The 18,993-nt window shown below is 41.5% G+C and overlaps 1 protein-coding gene across 1 annotated transcript in view; it reads right to left on the minus strand.

Annotated features, from left to right (window-relative positions):
* Positions 1-18,340, minus strand: part of frs2a (fibroblast growth factor receptor substrate 2a) — a 49,735-nt gene extending 31,395 nt beyond the window's left edge. Inside the window, exon 1 of the mRNA XM_088922563.1 lies at positions 17,875-18,340. The gene's annotated coding sequence lies outside the window, so the exon portion shown is untranslated. The remainder of the gene's footprint in view (positions 1-17,874) is intronic.
* Between the last annotated feature and the right edge of the window lie 653 nt (positions 18,341-18,993).

Raw genomic sequence — 18,993 nt, forward strand, 5'->3', positions numbered from 1 at the left:
GGCAGCTGCCACAGTTTACTATAAATTCAATTTGCAGTTCAGCATTTTTAATATTGAGAGAAAAGACCATGATAAGGGTGCAGCTATATGAAATGCTTAATTCCTTAAGAAGCCTGTGTACAATAATGCTTAACAATCCTTTGAGACGTATACATGCTGTTTGGCAGGAGACCTATGCAATTTAGCAAGCGACACCTGTAGTATCTGAACATATTCAGCCCATCACAGGTCCTTTATTAGGCGTTGAGAACTGGCATGATTACGTTCAGATTACTGTAACACGGCTACTGCTGGTATCGACTCTGAACCTCTAACCATAAAAACATTCCATCACATTTTAATAGCTTGATGTCTATTTTAAGTAAAACCTGTTGACATCAAATAATTCAAAGAAAAAGGAAATCTTGAACATTTTTTAAAACTAGCGAATAAACCACTTTAACTTTGAGCCACACGTAATTCTTAGAGGACTTTTTTTTCTTTATTCGATGGAGCAGATACAATGTTCCCCTCCCTGTACGGACAGGGGAAGAGGGCATTCCGGTATCAACGGCTGTCCGTTACATTGCCAATGAGTATTTCAAGCTCACAAAAAACACTTTTACATGAGACAAAAATTATATCAGAAGTAAACCAAGGTTTTTTGGAATGGTGATCAACTGCTGGAAGCTCGTTTGTTATATCCTGGAGGACCCTGGGTCTCCATGACATGCCGACAGCTATGGGTGTCAATCTGCGAACCATCAGCATTATCGCCCAGTAGTGCCGAGATCCCTTCCGTGCTGATCTGACGTCCTGGTGTGGACGTCTCATGCTTGTGCGCTTGAGAATTTTCCAGGAGCGAAAGCCAGAAGAGACCAGACCCGTCGGCATTGTAACAGCTGGGATAATATGATGACTTCACCTTGGATTAATTTATTCAATGTCTTACGGAACAGTTCTACTGTATCACTTCGGTGCACGAACTCAAAGCTTCACCATAGTTTTTTTTTAAAGCCACTATACAGGAATGTTTACAAAATCACCAAAGCCACCCATCACTGTATTTGACATTCAGTTTCATGTGTTTGCCCAGTGTATTGGCTGCAGATTGCAAATCAACATCGCTGACGTCCCTTTTGTGGACAAAACCCCCCTTTACCAGATCTGGCCTGTTATATTTTCCCAGAGCACATTGTAACCAAACCTATTGCAAAAAAACAAACTTAACGATACCGACACCAGAAGACAAACCATAACCGATACCAGCTCAGTAAAGAAAGAATCTGCAGTTGTAGCTTTGTTAGCAGAATTTGTGGTATGTGCTGCACACACTGCATTCCCTGAACAACTGTCCCTCAGTCGTGTAAGTTTTGAAATCACAGGATTTGACAAGGCTTAGCAGGCATAACTCAGCCTCTAACATGCAGTCGCCCCCATCCTTCCTCGACGGCTACAGATGTTACACAAGCTAGAAACAAACACGCGATGACTTCTCCACTGCAGATCAAACTGGGTGTCCAGGACTGCACAGCAGCGTACAGCTGGTGCTGCCAAACATCTGAGCTCAGTTGCTTTGAACGCAAAATATAGTCATTTCAATTTCAAAAGCCACAGGAAAAACAGTGCTTTTCCAGATCTCTCATGCGCATCCCAAGGCTGTGGATTCAAACGGATGTTGTATCCTTGAGCAAAGAAGATTTATCAATCACGCTGCTTCGGCAACAAGCCCAGCTAGACAACTGGGTACAAACGTGAGCTGCTTGTGGATTAAAGTGCAGGCCAAAGAAAATAATTTTGGAATCATGCAGTAGGTGCAAGGTACAGTGCCAAAAAATACTTATGGTTAGATTTATTTATTGGTTATGAAAAGTAAAACAACTGAGTCCCAAAAAAGTATATTTTCTTCTCCTTTCGACCATCAGTAGCAGATGTTTTACTTTTGATAACTACTGCATTTTTAAATTATATTTATAAACATCCAAGAAACATCTTTTTAAAACATTTGAATGATTTCTATGAATACTAACATGTAACATTATGAATATAATCCTACATTTTCTTAAAACCAATTTTTGGTCACCTTGGAAGCTAAGTTCTCGTTTTTGAATTTGTTTATACCATTTTAAATGCCAAAACGCATGCGCGAGCAACCTGGCAACACCTTCTTGCTGAACTCTAAATGCATAATTCTAGTCAGGAGCCTATTCTGCAGGAAGATGTACTTCATTCCTTCAACATGACCCCACTTGATTGGTCTCCAAGCACGCCACTGACAACTAACCACAAAAAATACCATACTCTAATTTTTAAATATTAACCCAAGTCATCTTTAATGTTGAGATTCATTACAAACAAAACCTTTCACTCTCACATGGTTAAAACGTAATTGAAAAACAGTATTTTTTAAATCTTTCCTACTGCATAAAATTCTACGTGGTATGTGAATTCTGTTAACTTGCCATACAGAACAATAATACAGTAATCCCACAGATACCTTATCATTGATTTACTATGACATTCACAGTACGAGCAGGCAATACTGTGGCTTGGCTCCAGTATCATGGCTTCACTCATTGCTTTAGTAGATCTTTCTGTGCAGACCTTCCCCTTACATTTCCAGTCACAGGTAGAACAGAGCCACAGCGGCACACTGGGCCAAATGGGCTCATCTTGGTTTCACTAGCATTAAGCAGACAAGAAAGCATGCAACACCAACCACCCCCCCCCACACCACCACCCCTTGCCGAGACGCTGCAAGCACTTTGAAGAAACTTGCAAAAAGAAGTTAAAAGAAACTTCTCTGGCCCCCTTTCAAAGTCACCGAGCTTTCCTCTTGCAGCCAAATTAGCCAGCAGTACAGGCAACCCGGCCTGTCCAGCAATTTATACATGAGCCCAGGCATGATGGGATATTGCTGGCTAAATTAAAACGTAAGCCACACTTGTGAAGAAGCTCTTGCTTTCAGTCTCCTTGGGATCCTCGCTTACCCGGCTGTTTCTGTTCTTCTTCCACTTACCTGTATGTCAAACCCTTGGTAGGCCTGTATCCATGAGTGAGTGCAACTGGCACAAGGACAGGATGGAGAAAACTGCAGCAGCAATAAACCGCAGAGACAGATTTCTTCCCCGACAAAAGCATTTCTTCCAAAAGTGGGTTTGCCCGCCCATCCCATCTCATTAAACTGAACGTTACACCAAATCGCCGTACAAAGCCCTTGCAGCAAAGTTTAATTATTGAGCTTGTCAGCATTACTCTATGTTTGGGCTTGCTAGTAATCATATTTTTTCCACCCATGCAATAATTACAAAAAACTAGCTCATCCTGCAAATCATTAAGATTCTCTGCATTTTTTGCCACATGTATCATCAGTTAACGCGTTTACAAGGTAATAATGTGTTGGTTATTTATCGATAATTAGCTGTAAACCTCTTGAAATGGTTCTCTTAATACATCAAAGGAAGTGGCGAAGTTTGCAAAAAAGACTGTAGCAGCTGGCAGATTGTTATGATACTAAGCTAATTAAAAGAGTCAATCCAACAACTAAGAAAAGTTCATTTGCAGCCATATTTCTTCTAATTACCTATAGTGCCTTTATGCTGGAGTTGCATACAACTGCAGAACAACTACCAAGCACTTAAAAAGTCGCTTGCTCCAACAGTAACAGAAGAATCTGTAATGCCAATTTTTGCTTCTGCTTTTAGTTTGACCATCAGGAAACAATACAATCCTTTCACTGAAAAAGTTCCTTCTGCAAAAACACATGCACATGGTCTTCAGGGGCATTTCAGTTAAATTTCGTTGTGCCAAAAGAGGCACAATGACAGTTGCTTGCAATTCGCCAAACGATTTGCGATGGAACCACAAGGCAAACACGTGTTACTACAACATATACTTCCAGGGCTTAATGATCTCGAGTTCCGAAGAGCAGAGCATTACAAAACAAACATTTTGATTAGAAAAAGAACAAATCGTGCAGATTTAGATGCCCAATTTTAGATTTCAAGTTGGCTTCCTGCATGGGGGGAAAAAAAAAAAGCAGTGTGATTTCCAAATCCACAGGAAAAGTGTCTGACCTCAAGCTCTGCTTCACTTCAGTTTCGGCTGTGTAATTACGTCCTCAGCACTGTAAAGAACAACAAATACAGAGCTGTTTGCTTGGCTGCTTTTAGTCAAACCAGTGCCCTGTGATAAGAAATGTCTGCTAAAATTCTTCTAAATATATGATTTGTTAGCTATTATTTACCAAGAAGGACGTACTCTGACTAATGCTTGTCCTGAATGAGAGGCACAGCTAGTTTCAAGCGAGTTTCACTAAGGCTGTGCGCCTCCCTTCACTGCCACTCAAGAAGCCAGAGAATCTCTTCCTGGACCGGAGAGGCATGAAAACCTTTTGCCTGCAGATAGCCAGTGCAGGCAGGCAGACTCAACTAACAGAGACATCAAAACCCTGGTGACTCAGATGTGATTCAGCCACTCGCATTAGCATGTTTATCATGCCCTGGCAGTCTTGTGTGGCTGTCTGTGGGCGGCTGGTAGCAACAGGTCATTGCCGTTTCTTCGGCACGCTGCAAGCCAGAGACAGCACAGTGAAACAGCCATCTCCGGGTCTAAAAGAATGTGCAGCACAACATTAGAGAAAGTTCAAATTTGTACTACATTTTTAACAGAATTCAGAGCTTTTTTATACAATGATTGAGAAAGTACACGATTCACTTATGGGTCAGACTGATCCGTTTTAAAATGGAGCAAAAGCATAGAAACAAAAGGGGGCTCGAATATTTTCTGAATCATTGCTTAATGGAATCAAAATCTCCCCCTACCACATACACTGAAATCCAGCAAAAATATTGCTATTTCATCAAAAACATTTCTTTTGAAAACAGCGTTTTCAAAATTAATTAATTAAATTAATTTTGAAATTTCAGAGATTAAAAGAGAAAGCCCTACTAAAGTCTAGGAAAGTCGGAGATTCTGGATTGCTTCTCTACACTAGACCCGTATTGATTTAGACCCAGCATGGCTTAGGCATCACTTCTGACCAATTCAAAAAGCGCAGCGGTAATTCAGTTCAGACACACCTATTCGCCCATCTAAACCTTTCCAAGGTTATGAACACAAAACTTTCCACTGTCCTGCAAACTGTGAAGTGCCACGGCAGAAGACAATTTAACTTTAAAGATGATGGTTAAGCAAACTGACAATCTTTAGATTTTGGCAATTGTAAGCAAACGCAATATCATTAAGCAAAAGGATAAAGATCCTTACAATGCATCACTTGTTTGTTTTTCTTACTTACAACAGCGCCTATCTTCTGAAGTTCAAAACCTAGTACCAGAAGTCTGGTCTGCAAGTGTGAGATTCTGGTCCTGTCTTTCATCCATCCACATTCGGAGCCTTTATGTTTTAAATTAACGACGAAAGCTTACCTGTTCAAATAGCCCTCTGAATACACTTCCTCACTAGGAAAGCCAGAATATCTTTCAATACCTAAAAGCCCACATTCTTTCCAAACCCCTGGGATACGCCCCAATCTTGACATTTTAAAATGACTGGCATTCCAAGCTTCTCGTGCTGGAAGAGATGGATTTGCTGCTTCTTGAATGCACCCTTGCTGTGAGGCTGTAGTCATTGTGCAGCTTGTTGTAAAATAAGCTGCTCCTTCGCTTTTCCTTTCAAAACATGGACTGCGCCAGGGCTGCTCTTAAATACTGCAAAACTGCCAGCCATGCCAGATTATACATCAGAATCTCCATTTTCCTGTCATTTTAGCGGTTATTCGTCAGAAAGGTAACTTTAAACAACTAGCTAGAAAGAAATCTGGTAACTCTTAAGGCTCTCGTTTCTCAAAAATCACAGGAAATTATTTTAGATCATACAACAACAAATGCTGAAACAGGCTCATTAATGAAACGGGTTAAACTTCAGAGCACAGTCTTCATGCAGTTACTCACTTCAAATCCACACTCACCAGACGGATGCGTTTAATCAGACAGCGCCCCGATGATGTTTACTAGAGCAGCGCCTAATGCCTCTTCCAACCCACATCTTGCTGTCAGGCAATCGGAAGGAGCCGCGCGCTTCCACGACAGACAAAACGAGACCTCCCTGTGCTGTGCTTGAGATGGTAAATATGGCCAGCTCAAAACACATCCGCGAAATGAAAGAAAAATGGAAAATGCATACCAGTTGCTGTCATTTGTTTAGTCTTAAGCAACAGACATTTCCTGATCTCCCCAACTGCAACCAGACTTTGGCTGTTCACTTCCACAGTTGACTCGGAGTGAGGCAACGCAGAGTGGGCACAGCTACATACAGCTTGGCATCGAGATAAAAAATAATAAAGTAAATGTAAGCAATTGATTAAAACTGGAACTAAAGAGGACTACTGGGTACGCTGTGGTACAGTCTCCGCTAAATATTGCGGGAAAAGAAAGCGCTCGGCGGAAGTCTAGATAAGCAAGTGTTTAGTGAGCCTGGGAGTTAGAGTACTACAGTATTTCACAGCATCAATGCAGTCATGCAGTAACACTAATTCTAAAACCGGTGTATACAAACCACAGGCACTAACACTGCTTGCCGCTCAAATCCTTTTGGGCACAAACCTGACACAGAAAACCATCATCAGTGACTGTCCCTTTAGCCTCTCACTACCTGTCCTCTCTTGGCTCCCATCCGCTGACAGAGGATTCTCGCCAATGTGTTGCGCTGTCATGGAACATCGCTGTCACACCCTCTTCAGGACTGAGCGCTGGGAACACATTCCTTCCCTTCTAGGTTAACCGAGCACTTCAAATGCAGAACATATGTACAGCTCAGAAAATAACTGAAAAGAAAGAATTCACACTAAGCTACAGGGTGTATCGGTGCAGAGAGTTACATAATTGTTAATACCATATGCCCTACAGAAGAACTGGAAAAACTGAACACTGCACTTTCATTTATCCAAATAAAAATAAGACAATAATCCTTAAACGGAAAGAGTCAATTTCAATCTTATCCATCATTTCAAACTACCAAATTAACCATTAAAGCAGTTAGCATATTAAATTAAACTTGTCAGTTATGCTGGTAGCATTAAGGAAAGATATCAAATGAATATTTGATTGCAAATTACATGTTCTCCCGTCGTGCTCTAGTACAGACTCGAATACACTAGACTTTCATTTAGCAACACACAAAAAAAACATTTTTCCTTTTAAGGCGGAAAAGCAGTTTAAAGAAATCATCCCTAAAGTGCTATATTGCTATACTGATCCTGCTTATGTTCAATTAAATAAGATGCTGGCTGTAGACAAGTATCAGAAAGGATGCAAGATGCACAGCCCTGCTATAAGTACTTAAAATCAAAGAAAGGCAGAGCTGTACAATTCTTCACACTGAAATCAGTCAGCCCAAGACACACCATCACTGCAGATGACATCCACGACTCCAGGAGGACTTACACTGGCAGTTCCATTATTGGGGAGTCACCAATCTCCCCCAAGACAAAACAGAAGCACTAAACAAATTTGAATAATGTGGAAAACACAGATAACTATTAAAGAAAACAAAACGATCACAGGTCTAGGTGATAACTTCTCACTTCAGTTTTGAAAACAACATATATATATATAAAGACACTAGACTGTAAAGCAGGGTTGCAGCAAAACCAGTTATTACCAGGTAAATGACCAAAGCCAGATAAAACAGCAGAAATGTAAAGTGTTCAAAGACAAACCTTCGAAAAATAGGAGTAGAAAGACAGACTGTCTCTTAAGGAAAATCCTTTTAACGGAATACAATACTTATTGATATAACATTTCAATGAAAAATAAGAAGAATAGAACATTGACCAGCAGTACAAGGACAAGGCTGAGGAAGGCAAATTATTCAGGGGTATGAAATTCCTGAAAAACCCTTATCCAGGGAAAACTTTGCTTGTAAAATCCACTTGTCAAGTTACTGTCCTACAATATACACACAACATGTATGTTTCCCAATTTAATTTGACAATGAACAATATTGTAGTTGAAACTGCAGAAAAAAAGATTTAACTACCAGAAATATTCAAACTGTGTCACATTTCATTCAGCATTAAGAGTTATACAAAACTGGTAGTTGCGTTACTGGTCTTTAAATGTTAAAAGTGTAAAAGCCTCCGAGACATGGGCAACTTGTTCCACTCCTGGTTCAAGCCAAATATTTCAGGCTTCACTTCTAAACATGCTGCTGACCAGCTCCACAACCTCATTATTCAAAACGCAGATGAAACAACTTGTTGACTGAACACAGTCAGAATGAAGTGAAAGAAACGTTTAATTCAATTTCATAAAAACTGGCAATTGTAACACCGTAAACATAGCCTTTTATCGCACAGAAGTGAAAACTGGAGAGTTCTTTAAATCCGGAGACAAACCGAAAAAACACGCCCCAAGGTAGTGCCACTTAACTCAAACTAGAAAAAGCAATCAATGTCATTAGCCTATGAGAACGTAAGCGATGGAAGGTCTTGAGATATGAACGTTACTTTTTTTTATCACCCATCTGACTGTGCGCGCCTTTAGCAGCAGTTCCAGTCACCAAGAGAGCTCAGCTTGCTCACGTTTCACGAGCAGCGGAGTCTGTCGTGTTGGCATGAAACACAGACAGAAAGACATCAGCAGCAAAGGGCAACAGCGGGCAGAAGCACATACTCCAGCAGCTCGACAGCTGTGCATTAATTCAGAATGCAAGGCACAGCACAGGAGTAACTGCAGATGTCAACCTGGGGCGCATGCAGCCAGCTTCATGAACAACTCCACAAAGAAGAGCGCTACAGTCAGACTTCAGCGCACAAACCGCTCATCACAACTCTGTGTCCAGTGGTGCAAACAGACCAGCACATCTCGCTAGACTGGAGCCAATCTAAAGACCTCTACAGCCCCAGTTGCCTGTTCACAGCGGTAAAGGGCTCTGATGTGTCTGCAGTGTTGTGGGGCACACTGTCCTGGCACGGTTCCAGTGCTCTCAATCTCTGAGGAATACAAGGTCAATGTGACTTGCTACTTAATGACACTGATCATCTTCACCCCGGGTTTCAGCATTTCTTTGCTGGCAGGAAGGGTGTCTCCAGGGTGACAATGATCCCACCCACAGAGCGCACGTGGTCACCCAGTGGTTTGATGAGCCTGACCCTGATGTTCTCTAAAGGTCATGACTTTCTCAGTCACCAGATCTGAACCCAGTCCAGCACTTATGGGGGATTCTGGACAAAATTGCTGTCCTGGAAAAATGTCCTTTTGATCATTTTCATTTGAGAGTTACCCGCATCTCAGCTCACTATGGGCACAGCACACCTGTATAAATATGGCCAAAACTTGCATAGATGCAAATAATGCTAGCGAAAGCCTGCATGATTAGGACGTTTCTGCAAATAATTCAGAACAGCAAAACCATGTTTTTGCATACATTTTATTTCGGCTTTTCTTCTTGGAATAGCAAGATAAGAATTCACAATAGCAATGATAGTAATGAGCCTGTTCCAGTGAGCGCTGAAAAACGTAACTGCACTCCGAGACTGCAGCTTGTCACTGTGAGCCTCCCCAAAACAAAAGGGGTAGCACAACACCTCCTTCCCAACAGGGATGCTTGACTCAAAGAAAACTGGACAAATTGGGAAAATTGCTCAAAGTTTAGCTTTTTCGAGGAGCAACTAGGATTACAATGCAATCAACAAACAGATGATCATATGAATAGTGTTTTTCTTATTGAAGAATACCTTCTATTACTTCCTAGGGGAATATTGCAATGTTATGAAACACTCCTAGTAATTACACAGAAAATTAAGATGAAACCCAACAAGAATTACAGGGGGAAATATGATACATTATTGCAGTCATAGCCAAGAAAAATCTTCCAATATACAGCTATAAATATACTAAATGCTGACAGCCCGCTTTCTCTAGTGTAACACTAAAGGTTTATCAAAACCATCACCCAAAGGACTGAAGTTGCAGGGATACAATACCAATCACTAATGCTGGACTTGGGACTTAAACATCTCAAAAAGGGCACATGTTTTACAAACAGGTAGCAAAACAAATATAAGAGTGATATTTCCCTGTGAAATACATGGCACAAACTACAGCTGGCACAAATGAAGGGTATTTCTCCATTGTGGCTGAAGCTTATAACAATAATCAGATTGCTTATAAAACTGCAATAATTGAAATGTTTCATCATTCCTATGCGGCTGGTTATGGGCATACACAATAATGATTTTTCGGTTTTATCTCGCATGGAAACTTTCACACACTGAAACAAACAGTTTCAACTCCCCTGCAAATTACATATAAAAGGCACCTTGGCAGCTTTCTTAGAGACCTCCCAACCTCTTCTCTTCAAACTCTGAACAGACACTGCATATTAAGAGTTGAGATATGCACAACACATTGCAGCCAAATCACTTACAAGGCAGGAGCTCATGATACACTGTGACTGTAAAGTTCAGATCACTTACAAATAAAGATTTTAACCTTCAGTGGCAATTTTGATGTTATACTGGTCTTCATTTGTAGGTTAAGTATTAGAAAATATGGTAATGCAGTTAAATTCAGGTAATGCAGCTAAATTCCACTAAGCATTCGAGTTGAATTTAAACAATGTGTCCATAACCAATCTGATTGAAACTGCAATTACATTACATACTGTTCTGAAAATCCGGTGGATACTCACTGGCACCACAGACCAATCTAGAAGTGCAGAAGAACAGTACGTCAAATGTAAATGAAACACCAATGATAAAAGGTTCCATTAAAAGCAGATTTAAAAAAATACTAAAACCATGCAATACAAAAGGTCTCCAACATCTTCAGTGTTTCAATGCTTTATTGCCATAACAACCAGCTGCGTGAATTTGATTTGGTGAGCTCATACAGTTAAAGACACACAATCCAACAAGACAATATAAAGCCAATAATAAACAGCATCCACCCATCACATCTTCACTTGCCATTCGGAACACACACATGTAAAACAAGAATAAAATCAAGTCAAAGTTCATGCTGTTCAATAGCTCAATACTGCTCATTGATTTACTTGCGTGACAATTTGACAATTAATACCCACTGATCTCAAACAGTCCATGGAAGACTAATACCTGCCTTGTCTGATGACTATAATACAGCAGACTCCACTGGAGATCTTCACCAACAGGCAGGTGGTGGGAAGCCAAGCTGGAGCCAGCAGCTCAGACTAGTTTTCAATGTCGAGTGCCACTTCACATTTTAAACACACAGGAACGAGAGGTCAGCGTTATGGTCACCAGTGCCCAAAGAACCTCTGGACCTAGTCCTTAATTATAACCTTAGTTAAAACAGAGAGTTTTATATGAAAGGAGAAAGAGGTAGCAGCAAGTAGCAGTAAACATTTACAAAATTATAGGAAGTATGGAACACAGGACTCAGATCCAGGTTCAACAACGCACTATATACACAAAGCCAGTGCAGTTTGCACAGTATCTAGCAGGGAGACACTGAAGTGACTCATGTATGTTTAGGGTGGCTACGTTGCAATGCCTTCAAAGAGCTAAACGCAACACATCAACTCAAGATTTTCTACGGGGATCAGCATTCTAAAGAGATATCAATTTCGGAGCCAGCTGACAACTGTTGTATCAATTAACTATCATCTTGGATCGATGAACTGCCTCCTCTTGCGTCTAGCCTTTGTTGCTCTGTACCCGACTGGCTTGGGATGCTCATTTTGAAGCTAAGCCTGACTGCTCCTTTTTTTTTAAGTACAGTACAGGTTTAACTGCTCGGAACTGGACTGTTGTGAGTTGTGAATATATATTAGATATTTGGACCTTGCTGAATATTTGAAAATTATGGCAAACAGACTTGACTCTAAGACTGCATTTCACATATGAAAAAGAGATTTTTATGTAAAGAAATATTACGTATCGCAAAGTCTTGTTCAATGACAGTTTATGTTTTTGATCAAAACACAAAATGTATAAGACCCTTACTGTAGTATCCATACTGTGTAAAGAACTGAAACAGTACATTACAATTTACCACATTAAAAAAAAAAATCTTTGTAAAAGTGTACTGTGGAAATGTAGGGTAAAGACTGAATTTTTAAACACTTCCACATAATGTTCGCTGGTGGTGAGGGTCAAGACAAATCACTTATCGAAGGTAGTAAAAAGATACTGTGGCAATCACAAGATTCACCATCACTCCTAACTCATTATTTAAACAAATGAACAGACTGATAACTAGTGATGAGTGTTCGTTGGGTTGCTTGCTACAATATTATATGAGGAAAGAGATACTGTGCTTCAGGTCACAGTATACCCTGATTTGGTGGGATGAGTTAAGACTTACAAAAGTTCAATTCCTTTCCCCATCACATGGAAGTACTATAGGAGGTGTATGATACAAGTTCAAATATTGTTTGACTTATTGAGACACAGTTATAAAATATTTAAATGAGCCAGTCAAATCAATAAATTCATTTAAGGTACAGGCAGGATATAAACAGAATTCCAAACCCACTCCACCACTTGAGTTTAGAATTGGTAACAATAGTGTCTACAAACATAGAATGCAAGAAAAGTGGTGATGGTAACTAATCTTATGAAAGGTATTATGGTACACCATACTTTAGTACAAATGTCATTTTCACATTTGTCTTATTTTTTTTAATAATATCTAGCTGTGAGATAAAAAAAATGCCATTGCAAGACTTATCAAAATAATGGCATAATATCCTTGTACGTGATGCCATTTACAAGCATGACCTCATGCTCACGATGTAGTGGGGTCTCATTTTCTAGCAAAGCAGAACAAAACTGGCCTTTTCACATCTGTAAAATGTCTTTCCTCAGCTGGGATTTTAGACAAGCCCTTTTTACATTTAGCACTATTGGTACCTTTATGGACATGAGCCCACATCCGCAAAAAACTCTACTTAATTATTCATTTTAATACATCAGGATGTTTGTTGTATGATCACTGTATTTGCACACAAACAAAGATAGCTATCTCCAAAAGGCTGCAACACTGAATTCTAAGCTGGCATAAATAAACACAAAGAATGGTTTACAGATGGTAAAAAATGTTGAAATGATGAATCATTTACAATAAATATTTAGAAAAACAGCATTTACCGTAAAAAGTACAATAGTAAAAATGCCTCTTTATTACACGATGCGCACATATCCTTGAAATGCAATCATCCCTTGAAAACACACAACTGCTGAAAGGCAATCACAAATGGAAATGCACTCTCTATATTCATTTAATGGCAAGGAATATATTTTTAAAGCACTTATAAAGAACAAGTGATCAGTATCAAGTGCCTCAGTTAATGTGTGAGGTATAAATTCAAGTGTGATTTTCCAGTGGCATATCTGGACATCTTGCAATCAGGCTAACTAAAATGCAAATACATCCACTCGTAATAGGGCTGATAAAAGGTTAAAGCCAATTTACAGAAAAATGCCCCTACACGTCAGAGACCATCAAGCTTCAGCTAATGTTGCCTCTACATGCACACTGCATTATTAGATAATGCATCATGTAAATGACAGCACTTCAATATGTAAATTCATATGCATGTACAGCTATTCCACTACGGCTTGGCTGCAGGAAATCGAAAACCAGCTCTTCATCACTTCACCAATTATAATCTAGACTAGGGGCTCACAAAGACCCAGAACCTCTGGTCCCGGGGGAACAGTCATTCCTGGTTTTTACTGCAGCCAAGTTTTTTGATCAAAGCCTAATTTCACTTCTCTGTCTGGGCTATCTTTCTATATGTGCTTTCAGCTCTTAAAACATCCAAGGGGATTTGTAATGGTAACCAGCCTGTACCAATATCTGAGTTTCAGGACTGTCCTCATTCGGGGGTGTGCTACCTGAAATGTAACCAGTTTACGTGGGCCTCTGCAGAAGGAAAAACTCACTGCGGGAGTGTCTGATACAGAGTCATTCCCACTCATGTCTGCTCATCATCAGTTCATCAATTGGTAAGAGCTGTTCAGTCAGAAATATGGGAAAACAATCTGGCGAGAGGCTGTGTGAAGCTCTGTGCTGAGGTTGTTAGAAACAGGATAGCTGAAGTTGAGTATTTGTGACTCTCAGGACAGACCAAAGAAACAAGTTAAATACAAGTCTAAACAAGCAAGCAGATCAATTAAGTCCTCAATTCGCAGTGGACATGTACTGTAGCTCAGTTAGAATGAAAACCAGCAGATAGTGATCATCCTGGACCAGGGCTGGGAACCACTGATCTAGGCTTAGTTGATTACATAGGTGAAAGGCTCTTTTCAGTTGTCCCCTGTCTGCCTAACTAACCTATCAAAACACATCCACACTGCAACAGGCTCATAAATACTCAGCAAACTGGCAGATCGCAGAGGCTAAGCGAGGCTGGGCCTGATCAGTAGCAGAATGGGTGACCTCTCGGGGAAAACCAGGTTGCGGTTGGCCGACCAGTAGCAGTCATCCTCTCTGGTCCAGAGGCCTCTGGCTAGCATCCCCTTGTGATGACAGGGGGGGGCACTGTGCTGAAAGTCATCCTTCAAATGAGATGTTAAACCCAGGATCTCAATGGCCGTGGCCCAGTTAGAAAACCTAGGGCCATTAACCCTGGAGTCCTGGCTAAATTCCACTCTGGGCTGGCACACCCTAAAACACCTAATCCCCCCCCGTTAATTCAATCAGTGAAGCGATTCCAGTCTCCTGCACCTGACCGGCTGAGTATTGGGGGCAGCCCAACCTTGGGAGGTTGGGGACATGCATCCTCTCTGTTATGTAAAGTGATCTGGGATGAACAGTGCCACACACGTGCAGGTCTCACAGAACTGTTTCTTATCTAACAGGAGTTACAGGAATGTGACCAGGAGATCGACAAACACCCCCCACTTGATATATTTTTGCCGAGGAGGAGCACTGAGACACTAAACCTATAGGCTCACAGATGTATCTGCCAAGTACAGTATGAGGTACAGTATCACAAAGAGGGAAAACAATACACATGCTATATTCCACAGCACCCAAGAGTTAATTATCTGAATGAAGCAATCCAAAAAACAGTGATGGGAATATTCCTCTGGAAAAGCTTTTTTACCCTTTGATTTCCTACTGTTGTTTTGATTTCCTTCGTGTGATTTTATGCAACTTGTTTTGCCTGTGTATTTGTACTTTTATGGAAGAAGCTTAAAACAATCAGACTCTACATTTATTTTGAACAAAATGGCTCTCTTAAGGCAATTTAAAGGGAGTCCAAATCAAAGCCACAAACCTTTTTACACTTAAGTAACTACAGTTAAGCTGACGTGGAAAAGCAGCCACAATTTCTCCTGTATCTACAAGTTTTCTATGAGCCTTCTCTCGTTCTTTTTTAATCTGAAGCTCCTGAAACTGTGTAGAGCAGAGAAGTTGTTAAATTGTTTCATTTAATGCTCCTACTGAAAGATACTGTCGACAACTATCAAAGCACCACTAAAAGGGTTTGTATTTGCTTTGTATTTCGTTCTCGAAAATTCTTTGCATTGGTTTTAAAGTGCTCACAGTATTAAGGTCCGAAAAAATATTTTGAGTTGGTTGCAAAGTGTAGGAAATAGACATAACACGAGGATTGTATGACTATGAGACTAAATAGTATAAAAAATGTGGATTTCGCAAGATTTTGTAACACACAATATTAACTTAGCGGTCCGAAATGTTCAAATACTTCCCAGTGCTGTGGGGTTCCGTTTGATTTTTTTAGCATAAATAAGCTTGTATCCTAATTGAAGTGTTGCTATAACCCTTTTTCAGTGCTCGAAACGTTCGTTTTTCTTTTTTGTCCAGAACAAACACCGATCAAAAGGTTTTGGCTACTCCATGAACACACAAGACAAAAATCTGCGAATTCGGGAAGAACAAACCCTCTCAGGACCGGAGTGAAAGTAAGCTGGTTATTACTGTTCTGACTGACACGGCGTTCTCCCGTTCATGGGTAGCTAACAATTACGAACTGTGGGATGAAATTACTCGTTTTCCTGTCTGTCTGCTTTTCGAAGTAAATTTAACTTTTCAGCCAATTTTCTGGGAATCTTAAGAAGCTACCCAGACGGTTCGCGGTTTAAAACACCAAGGTGATATAATGCTTCGTATGACACCAAAATATCGAAAATAACCACGATAGTCACCAGGTAAATACGAAAATAAGACTTGTCGGCGCTACAGAAATATTACCAGTGTTGTACATCACTACAAACTCCGATAAAACGAAGGTAGAAATAAAAAAAATGGGCACAATTGTCCTATGTGCAATTAACAAAACCACACTTTTCATTTGAGAGAAGGCTACATTAAGAACACTGAGTCTAGATTAACAATAATTCCTAGACAACACCCAGGCAAAACACTTAAGAAACCATAAAGTATTTCTTGCACAAGGATTATCTTAAAACAATAGATGGGAGTATAACAGACAGGCTACTACCAAGTCTGAACAAAATACCTGACTTGAATTTGAAAACGTCTGTTTTCTCTCTCTCCCTGGACTTCCAAAAAAACTATAAAGGCGTAAATGTCAGCCCCAATAATTTTAAGACTAGCAAGAAAGGCAGAGAATTGTATTCCGTTATTCGGGTCGGACCAATTCCCTCGCACACAAAACGCAGCTCCTTTTCACTCGAGGAGCTCGCCGGCGGGGGGTAACGTGGGTCCGCGCACTGGCTACTAGTTAAACCCCCTGGCGCTGCGCCAGCCCTTTCTCCCTCGAGTTACCTCATTACTCCTCAGCCGCAGCCTCGCCGAGCAAAACCCCCGTCCAGGCAAACACCCCCCCCTCCCTTTCCCTCCACACGAACAAACAGCAATGTCTCCAGCCCCCGTCGCAGCGTCCCGCAACTTTACAACCGCGGACGCGTCTTAAGAAGCTGTTTACCACGCCGAGCATTTTGTTTTGAAGCAAGTTCAACCGTGTGCGCTCTTAAATTATGTTTTTTTGTCCATAAAAAAACTCCTTTTACCTGTTGGTTATTTAAAAAAAAAGCGATTAACGAAACTCCAAAACGAACCGTTTCACTGTTTCCAATTACATCAAGGGACACCCCCCCCCCCTTTGGATAATTAGACGCAATAATTCCAATTAAGTGTAACTAGCCCCACCATTAACCACACGTTAATTGCAGGGTGTTATTTCAAAGCCCAGTTACGAATCCAAGTCCCAGGGGGTCCAGCTGTACAAGAAATCAACGTTTTCTCAAATACGACGGTATATACAGAGGGTTTTACATGCATGCGTAACTACCTCTATCTTCGCCGCTGCACAGAAAGAAGACGTAAAGCTTCGCTTTATTATTTAACCCCCCCCCCCCCCCTCCTCCTCCTCACACACACACACAAACGCAATGCCTCCCCCCAGCTCTGGCGACCCAGCAAAGTTTTGAATGAACCCAGATACGTGCCACAACACAGGCACCCGGGCTGCCCCCACTGCCACGGACGAAAATAACTCGCAAGCGGGCTCTTCCCAAGCAGAATAAAAAAAAAAACTCAGCGGACACGTCGGCCCCAACCGTAAATACAAGGTTTGTTTTAAAGTTTTAAGGCGTCTCAACTTTTCCCCCCCTCCCTCACCGCATAGCAAAGCGAAACCACCACCACCACCCCAGTTTCTTAAAGCCCACACAAGCATAAAAAAACACGCACCCGAAAGCGTGCGGAGAAACTCCCGGTCGAGGGGAGAGCGGGGTCTGCGAGGCGCTCGCCAGCCCGCACGGCGGATCTGTCACGGACCTGCGGGCACCCCTCGGCCAGCAGCCTCCGCAGTGACCGCAGCGCCCGGGATAGCGCAGTGGGGAAGGGGGGGACCCTGCAGAGCCAGCCAGCGCCGTTTTCCAGAAATGAATCAAAACTTTGGTGAACTTACGGGAAACGGAGGCTCGGGGAAAGTCGCGGAGAAGTCCCACTGGATACGCGCGTCCGGACTCCCGTGCGCCCGTGTAGCTGTGCCGTGTAAATCCCTTTTCCCGACTCGAAGGAGAGGAGGAAAAAGAAACCAACCCCAAACCCAACTCCGTCTCCTCTCCCTCTACGTGCCAGAGCGCCAAAAAAAAAAACAAGCTCCAAACTTCACCAGCGGTTGCTTTCTCCCTTTTCCCCGCAAAAAAAACAACAACACCCCCTTCGACAATTTTTTTTCACCAACTTCTCGCTGTCGTCCTTTGTGCCTCCCGAGTCCGCGCGTCGTCGGGAACAAAATCCGGCGAAAACGCTGGTAAACAGAGAGCAAACAAGCCGAGCCAGCTGCTCTCCCGTCGCCCAGCCTTGTAAATCTCGCTCGACTGGCCAGCAGCTCCCGGAGCGCAGGGCCTCGATCCGCAGCCCGACTGCATCCGGGTCACCGCGCGTTTGGAAAGCGGGGGGCAAAGGGGTCGGGTCTAGGTTTCTCCCTGAAACCTATCCAGCGAGAACAATAGAGGTGCAAACGGTTGCCCCGTCTTTGGTGAACAAGTAAAGGCACATTTCAAAGGCGTCATATTTATTTGAGACGGAATTTAAGTTTTTGTTTTCCTGTGTGGCCACAAACTGTGTGAGCGGACTTTTTCAATCACGGAGGGATATTTTCTGGTGCGCAGAAGACGCATCATAAAAAAGTTAAATATACATCGTTAAAAATAAAAAGATAATAAAAATAAAAAAGTGTAAACTGCTAAGGAGCGCTACGTGTGGATTTGTCTGAATGTTCTAGTGCTTCCAAGCTTTTGGTTGCGAACTTCGTTAGTTATATGAATATGTTATGAATATGACAACGTTTTGGTTCATACTGTAAATGTTACAGTCCTACACACAAAAAAGTAAGGGGAAAAGGTGTTTTCCTCTGAATTCCAAAACGTTCTCGTAGTTTCCTATTTTGAACTCTTAAAGCTGGAGTGTCTACAGTACAAAGCATTAAAATGTTTGGAACACAAAACCCTTTTGGCTGGAACACATCACACAATTAACTAAATACTGTATGATTAAGGTTAATACTTTAAAATGAAACTGC

This window comes from Atractosteus spatula, chromosome 8 (assembly GCF_055471065.1).
Source record: "Atractosteus spatula isolate fAtrSpa1 chromosome 8, fAtrSpa1.hap1, whole genome shotgun sequence".
In the NCBI taxonomy this organism is placed as follows: domain Eukaryota; kingdom Metazoa; phylum Chordata; class Actinopteri; order Semionotiformes; family Lepisosteidae; genus Atractosteus; species Atractosteus spatula.